The sequence below is a fragment of the Poecilia reticulata genome, chromosome 15 (assembly GCF_904066995.2).
Source record: "Poecilia reticulata chromosome 15, P_reticulata-male-v2, whole genome shotgun sequence".
Classification (NCBI taxonomy): Eukaryota; Metazoa; Chordata; class Actinopteri; order Cyprinodontiformes; family Poeciliidae; genus Poecilia; species Poecilia reticulata.
The window spans coordinates 29,566,871-29,574,662 of record NC_088844.1 but is presented as its reverse complement, the minus strand read 5'-3'; the positions used below and the strand labels follow the sequence as shown (position 1 = coordinate 29,574,662).

General features: G+C 46.5%; 2 long non-coding RNA genes across 3 annotated transcripts; one reads left to right on the top strand and one right to left on the bottom strand.

The window, feature by feature from the left end:
* Positions 1-2,665: 2,665 nt before the first annotated feature.
* On the bottom strand, positions 2,666-4,432 carry LOC145555070 (uncharacterized). Of its 2 annotated transcripts, XR_014091144.1 has the most exons (5): positions 4,085-4,432; positions 3,913-3,995; positions 3,541-3,747; positions 3,264-3,456; positions 2,666-3,163 (listed from the first exon to the last, which is right to left on the bottom strand). It is a non-coding gene; the product is annotated as an uncharacterized LOC145555070 (long non-coding RNA). The 2 variants fall into 2 exon arrangements; XR_014091143.1 differs by having other exon boundaries at positions 2,666-3,456.
* LOC108166945 (uncharacterized) lies at positions 4,285-4,958 on the top strand. The gene is made up of 2 exons (XR_001777338.2): positions 4,285-4,376; positions 4,432-4,958. It is a non-coding gene; the product is annotated as an uncharacterized LOC108166945 (long non-coding RNA).
* The last annotated feature ends 2,834 nt before the right edge of the window (positions 4,959-7,792 follow it).

The window sequence follows — 7,792 nt, the reverse complement described above, 5'->3', positions numbered from 1 at the left end:
CATTGAAGAATATTATCCGTTATTAATATCTGTAATCACTGTAATATTCAGCGAGTCTTCTGTGGATCAATACTCTGTGTTATTGATGATCAGCCTCATTTTTCCTCATGATGTCATCTTCACGTCTCAACAACCAGGAAGTAGATTTTCCAGGATGACCTCATTACCAGGTTTCTGATGAACATGCAGATGAAGATGAACTCGTTTCCTGCAGCAGAACCAGAACCAGTCATCATCTTTCCTCACTGCTCTCTCATCAATCTGCTCTTCCCTTGATCAGCCATCTGCACCCAGCAGCTCCTTCTCTTATTGCGTTAGAGTTAATGTGTTGCATTTCACATCAATAGACTCTGATTGGAGCCACTGGGAGGAGAATCAGGCTCTGAGCCGAGGCAAATTTAATCAAAAATATGTTTTAACATATCTGTTGAAACGTAGCTCATCTCTAGTTATTGAGTAAAAGTATCATATTCATTGTCTAATTTTACTCAAATAAATAAAAGTTGCTCGGTCAAAAGTTTACTGAGGTTAAAGTACTTTTGAAAATCCTCAAAAGTACAAATTATATTTTCTAATATCCATACTTTGCTGTATTATGTTATAAGTGCTTTTACAGACTGACTGAAAGCTGATGATGTTCTGACATGTAGAACAGCTCAGATCCAAGATGTCACCTGTAGAAACATCTGTGAGGAAATACACTGCTCAAAAAAATAAAGGGAACACTTAAACAACACAATATAACTCCAAGTAAATCAAACTTCTGTGAAATCAAACTGTCCACTTAGGAAGCAACACTGATTGACCCGACGAGGGTCAATCAGTGTTGCTTCCTAAGTGGACAGTTTGATTTACTTGGAGTTATATTGTGTTGTTTAAGTGTTCCCTTTATTTTTTTGAGCAGTGTATAATAAAAAATGAGAGCTATGTTCATCATGTCTTTTTATCTAAAACGTCCCCAAAATAAAATCCTCAGGAGAGACTTTGTTTCCTGAATTAAACAAAAAGGAGTGGAGTGAAACAGCAGCTGAGCCGGGATCCTGAAGCCGTTTCATGTTTCCTGGTTTCGGCAGCTGAATCTTCTGCCATGAAGCCTGAACAGAGCAGGTGTAGCAGGAAGACGTCCTGCACAGAGAGAGGCAGAGATGATGGAGCACCATCAGCTGCCATGTGGAGAGGCGCCTGAGACGGATCAGGCTGAAAACCATCAGCTGGTTCTGCTCAACCAGGACCTCTGATTAGATGGATTCCAGCTTTAAAGGTTTGGAGCAATTCAGCAGAAATGTTGTTTAAGGAAGATATTTAAAATATAAAGGAACAGGTCAAGATAAAAAAATTAAAAATAGTTTTCTTTTTTTTGTGACGTGGACAGAGACATTTGTAAAGATTTGGCACTAGATAAGTGTGTGTGTGTGTGTGTGTGTGTGTGTGTGTGTGTGTGTGTGTGTGTGTGTGTGTGTGTGTGTGTGTGTGTGTGCTCTCCTGATGCTTGGGAATTGCATCGTTCTCATCTTGTCGCCCAGCAGCTCGATGATCCTGATCTTTTTTCTGTGGCAGTAAAAGTTTGTTGCATTCAGTAAATATTCAGTTTTTCATTCCAGTAAAACTTTAATCCCATTTAATCCCGTCTGGTTCTGCTGATGGGTCGTTCATTCAAGATGATTTTCACTAAGAGAAGATCCTTTTTTACATTTCTCAAAAACATTAAAACAAAATAATTTACATAAAGGAACTTCCTCTGCTGCTGTCTGTCTGTGGCTACTTGGATTAATAAATATGATTTGAATAACTATGCAGTTCTGTTCCGTTTATCTCCACATTCAGACCCAAACGGAGGAGGAATGTGTGACGAGTCGAACCTGGAGATTCCTGTAAAATGACGGAAATCCTGCATAGTTTTAGGCGACTAATTATGGTTTTTTGTGGCGCATATTTCTCAGAGTTTCTGTAAATATTCACTTTTTAATCTGCTTTATTCATCCATCTAATAGAAAGCAGCTTCATGTTTTCATATTTTGTACTGAATCCTGTCTGAATTATTTAATCTGTACCTGAGTTTCAGTTTCCAGAACTGATTCATCTCCATGGAGCCGTTTATGACAACCTTCAACTACATGCATTTCCTTCTCAGATCCATTTTTTCCTCACTCAGCAAATATCTGCTGTATAATCCTCTGGTTTATACAGGAAGCCACAGATTAAAGTGATCTGAGTGGAAACATTTATGAAAACTAATAATAAAAAGGAAGAGACTCATATTCTCTGCCGTTTAATGCAGAGCGGCTGAATCCTGTGTGTTTGTGATGCTGAGCCTCCAGCCCAGATTGATGACTCCGTCTCCTCTGGAGAACACAGAGCAGATCCTGTCTGGTCAGGAAAACGTTTCCTCTGAAGCAGCAGCTCAGCGGTCAGACGCTCTGATCCATTCATCATCGGCGGCTCGTTTCTGTGAACGTGAAGAGCTGATGAAGTTCGCCGTGTGTCAGCAGCTCGTCTGATTCTCTGCAGCTCCTTCAGCTCATCTTGGAGTTTGATCTGCTGCTGATGAACGTGGAGCTCTCAAAATGTTTCCCTCACAGCAGCTAAAAGCTCAGAACTAATTCAGATCAGTTAGGAAATATTCACATTTATATGTGACAGTCACACAAAAAAGGAACAAGTCAGATCAGGAAGGTGTGGATTTTTAATGATGACAAAACAACAAGTAAATGTGTTTGAATGTTGACTCTGAGAACAAGATGAGAGAAAAAAACTTCAAAATTTCAAAAGAGTTTTCTGCAAACCTGAGGAAAACATTTAGTAAGTAAAACTTCAAATAAAAAACTATAACAGTCCCAGCGGGAAACTGGTTGGACGATTCCACTTTGGCTTAAGAACTGGAAGTTATTCTGGTTTTAATGCATTTTTCAAAAACATAGTTACTGAAAGCTTTACTTATTGAGCTTCGTCATACAAAATAAGCAAAAGATTTATTGGGTGTGAGTTAAAACTGCTACACACTCATGAACAGTAGGTGGCGGTATGCAGCTGGAAGTTGTTTAGAGAGAAGAAGAAGAAGAAGAGCGTAGCTACTGCTTATATTTTGATCTGGACGCGTTATGAAGCTCCGCTTGGTTGTTTCCCACAGTTTGGGTAAAACGTGACACTGTGACTGTCTGCTTATCTGAACAAAGAGAGAAAATACCAGAATAAGATGTGCTTAGAGGTTTGTTGCTGTGGTTTACACTTCTGGGCCACCGTACTTGTAATACATATTAACTCACCGCCCAGCACAGACTGTCTGTAACATTAAGTAAAAGTCGAGAAAATTTCCTGGAGCATAAGACGGCGTGCGGCGCGGAGCTGTGGGGGGCGGCTGCCCCCCGGGCCGGGCCGGGTGGGGGTCCGGGTCTGGAGGGAGGGATGGTTTCAGGTCACTTAAATGTCTGATTGTAGACGGAGAAAGTGCGCCATCACCTGTTGAGAAAGGTGTATTTAACGCTAAAGTTACCTTCCCCAATGGAACATATACTAGTCAGTCCCAATGCCTGTTTCACTCACGGTTTAGCCGAAATGCTTCCTGGGTGAAAATCAAAAGAGAAACGCTGGCGGTGCAGCAGGTCTGAACGTTTCCCTCCTTCCATCTGCTGATGATCTCGTTGAGCTGATGAGTGAAATCCACAGCCATCTTCATCATGATGCATTGTCCTCCAGCTTGTTGCTTCCAGATGGACTTTTATTCATGAGCATCTGGTTTAACACAGAATCCTGCAGAACAACCACAGACGACAGGCTCACCTCCGATACCAGGAACATCATGAAAGTACAGAATAATGTCAGGTCAGGGATTCAGAATGATGATGATTTTCATTTTTACCAATATAATCCTTTAAATGGAAATCCAGTCATTATAAATACATGATTCTGTATTACCTCTTCATTGGTCAGATGCTTTATTTTCTCTGGTTTGAACCAAAACACTTCCTGTTTTCTTTAATGCTGATGCTTCTGCAGATCTGTTGGAAATAAAAAAGCTCTTACAGAAACCTGAGCTCTGGCCTTCAGAGAATTGACCAATTACAGTTTCACCTGATTGTGGACTTACAGCTTTCACATGCTGCTTTAAACGTCCGTTATAAACTGGTTTTTTTAAACATCAGTGTCAGGGCCTGTGTTTGTTCCCCTTGTTTGTGCCTTAGTTCATTTCCTTTAGTTATTATTTACTGGTCTCCGAGCCGCTATTCCTTGGACATCCACCAGAGGTCACCTATGTGCCACCCCTGGGAAGCGGCAGAGTTCAACCCGGGCACACACCTGCAGCTCGTTGAGAAGGCTCCTGCCCTGGATATAAGCAGCAGCGCCACTCCGTCTCATCGCCTGAGTGTTTGCTCACCTCGGTACTAAATGCTCCAGAGAAAGGCCCTCTGCGATCTTCGTTGTTTCCCTCGTCAGATATCCAGCTGTCTTCCCGTTGTTCCCCGAGACCAGTTACCCCGAGTCTGTGTGAGTCTGTCTCCCCGTTGTGGATCACCTGCCTCCTGTGTCTTCCCCCGACGCTACCGGTGTTGCCGGTTTTGACGCCACCCCTCGTGTGCTCGTCTTCTCCCTGTCGTGGATCCTTCTCCGGCGAAATCCCCTTCGGAGTGTTCCGGGTCAGGAGACCCACGTCCGAATCTCACCGGAGAAAAGAAAGTAACATCACCTTCGGAGCCTTCCGGGTCAGGAGACCCGCGTCCGAACTTCACCGGAGAAAGGATTGTACAAGACCGGAACCTACTCCGCCATCCCTGTCCGCTCTCCAACGTTTTCTAGTTCACGCCACATATCCACCCATCTCAAGTAAGCCCTCTCTGTTTACCTCCGGATCCCTTTCCTACGCAGCCTCTAACTCTGTTCTCTCATCGACAGTAGACGACCTGGTTCTTCATTCCAGTATTCACCACCCTTCCCCTGACTTCAATAAATCATTATTGTATTCATTATCGTCTCTTCTGGTCGTGTTCTCGCATGTGGGTTCGAAATATTACATCCACCATGACAGAACACTCAGGCCAGTTCACGACCTCCGCAGACGCGATCAGAAGAGCGATAACAGACCAACACACTCTACTCCAGTCCCACGAAGCAGCTCTAAGAGAGCTGGGAACCCGCCAAGCGGAAACTAATCTCCGACTAACTGAATTATCCACTTTCTTACAGAACTCTGTTTCACAAGACGCTAACCGCTCCTCTGCTTCCCCGTCTGCTCCGTCAGTGACTCCCGATCCACCGGTCCGTTCCGGGATTCCTGAAATCCGCCCGGCAACTCCAGAGAAGTTCTCTGGGGACATCACAAAAGTAAAAGGTTTTGTACTCCAGTGTACCATTGTTTTCAACCACTCACCACAGAGTTTCCCCCATGATGACTGTAAGATCTCCTACATGTTATCCTTGTTGACGGGCCAAGCCCTAGAATGGGCCGAGTCACGTTTTGAAACAGCATCCAACTATGGGTGTTCTTACCCCGAGTTCCTAGCTGAGTTAAAGGAAATGTTTTGCCAAGAGGCTGAGGGAACATCATCCTCTAGGGACTTGCATGGGCTCAAGCAGGGCCAACAGAGCGTTTCTGATTTTTCCATCAAGTTCAGAATTAAGGCCGCCGCCTCGGGGTGGAACGCTGTGGCGCTCAAAAGCGCGTTTTTTCACGGCTTGAACGAGCACCTTAAGGATGAGCTAGCCACGCTAGATGAACCCGAGTCCCTAGGTGACTTCATCAATCTAGCCATAAGGTTGGACAATCGGATCCGGGCTAGGGAACGTAGCCGCCGGGTCACCTCACCACGTCCCTCCTCGTCCTATACTCAGTCTTCCGCTCAGTCATGTACCCCATCTCCTCTGTTTTCAGGCTCCGAACCCATGCAGCTGGGTAACGCTAGGCTCACGCCCGAGGAGCGCCGACGCAGGCTCCGAGCCCGGCTCTGCATATATTGCGGGGAGCCCAACCATGTGATCGCTAATTGTCCGTCACGTTTAAACCCACAGGTCCGGCAGTAGAAACGGGGACACTGCCGGCACCTTCCACCATCAGACCCCGCCTCACCATTCCTGTCACCCTGTTCACCCAAGACGACTCTCTGTCCCTGTCAGTTCTCATAGACTCCGGTTGCGAACAGAATCTCATCAGCTCCGACCTAGTTTCTCAGCTCTCCGTGCCCACTGAACTCCTACCTGTTCCCCTCCGTGTCACCGCCTTAGATGGCAAGGGTCTTCCACAGATCACCCACCGGACTAAACCTCTGCGCCTGTTAATTTCTGGCAATCACACCGAGGAAATTAACTTCTTTGTTTTTCCCACAGCCAGCTCACCCATAGTTCTTGGATTCAACTGGTTGTTCTCTCACAACCCCCAAATAGATTGGGTCGAGGGAAGGATCAATTCATGGTCTCCCAGATGTCACTCCACCTGTCTCCGTTCCGCAGTCCCTCCGCTGTCCAGGTCATCTACCATGCCGGAGGTGGAATTGCCTGACGTCAAGTCTGTCCCGAGTGAGTACCATGATCTCATCGGTGTTTTCAGTAAGGACAAGGCCCTTTCTCTCCCACCTCATAGGCCGTATGACTGCGCCATCGACCTCCTCCCTGGGGCGCCTCTACCTGGTAGTCGGCTATACAACATCTCTAGGGCCGAGCGCCAGTCAATGGAGGAGTACATCAATAACTCACTCGCTGCAGGTATAATCCGTACCTCTTCCTCCCCGTTGGCTGCCGGCTTCTTCTTCGTCGGCAAGAAGGATGGTTCACTGAGACCCTGCATCGACTATAGAGGTCTCAACCAAATCACAGTAAAAAACAAATACCCGTTACCACTACTTTCTTCAGCCTTCGAGCCCGTTCAGGGGGCAACCGTCTTTACCAAATTAGACCTAAGAAACGCCTACCACCTACTCCGTATCAGGGAAGGTGATGAATGGAAGACAGCCTTCAAGACCCCTCTGGGGCACTATGAATATTTGGTTATGCCGTTCGGGCTGTCTAATGCCCCCTCCTTTTTCCAGGCCCTCGTTAATGACGTCCTTAGAGATTTTATTAACGTGTTTGTTTTCGTCTACCTAGACGACATCCTTATTTACTCCGAGTCCCTCGTCGAACACCAAAGACATGTCCGCCTAGTCCTCCAAAGGCTGTTGGAGAATAAGCTCTACGTGAAGGCTGAGAAGTGTGAGTTCCACCGTCAGTCAGTTACCTTCCTCGGTTATGTCCTCGAGAGCGGACAGGTGAGAGCGGCCGAGGATAAGATCAAGGCAGTTCTGGACTGGCCCCGTCCCGAGACGCGTAAGCAGCTCCAAAGGTTCCTAGGCTTCGCGAACTTCTATCGGCGCTTCATCAGGAACTATAGCCAGACTGCATCCCCTCTCACAGCTCTAACCTCCATCAAGAAGGCATTTACATGGACTCCACTAGCTGAAGCCGCCTTCACGGAGCTTAAGTCCCGGTTCTCCAAGGCTCCCATCCTCGTACAACCCGACCCTAGAAAGCAGTTCGTGGTGGAGGTTGACGCCTCGGACACTGGGGTTGGAGCCGTATTGTCCCAGATCACGGACCCTGATCTGAAATTACACCCATGCGCCTTCTATTCCCGCAGACTCTCTCCTGCTGAGAGAAACTATAACGTCGGGGATAGAGAACTCCTGGCCATAAAACTGGCGTTGGAGGAGTGGCGTCACTGGCTGGAGGGAGCAGAACACCCCGTCCTTGTCTGGACGGACCACAAGAACTTGTCGTACCTCCAGTCAGCTAAGAGATCCAACCCTCGCCAGTCCCGTTGGTCTCTGTT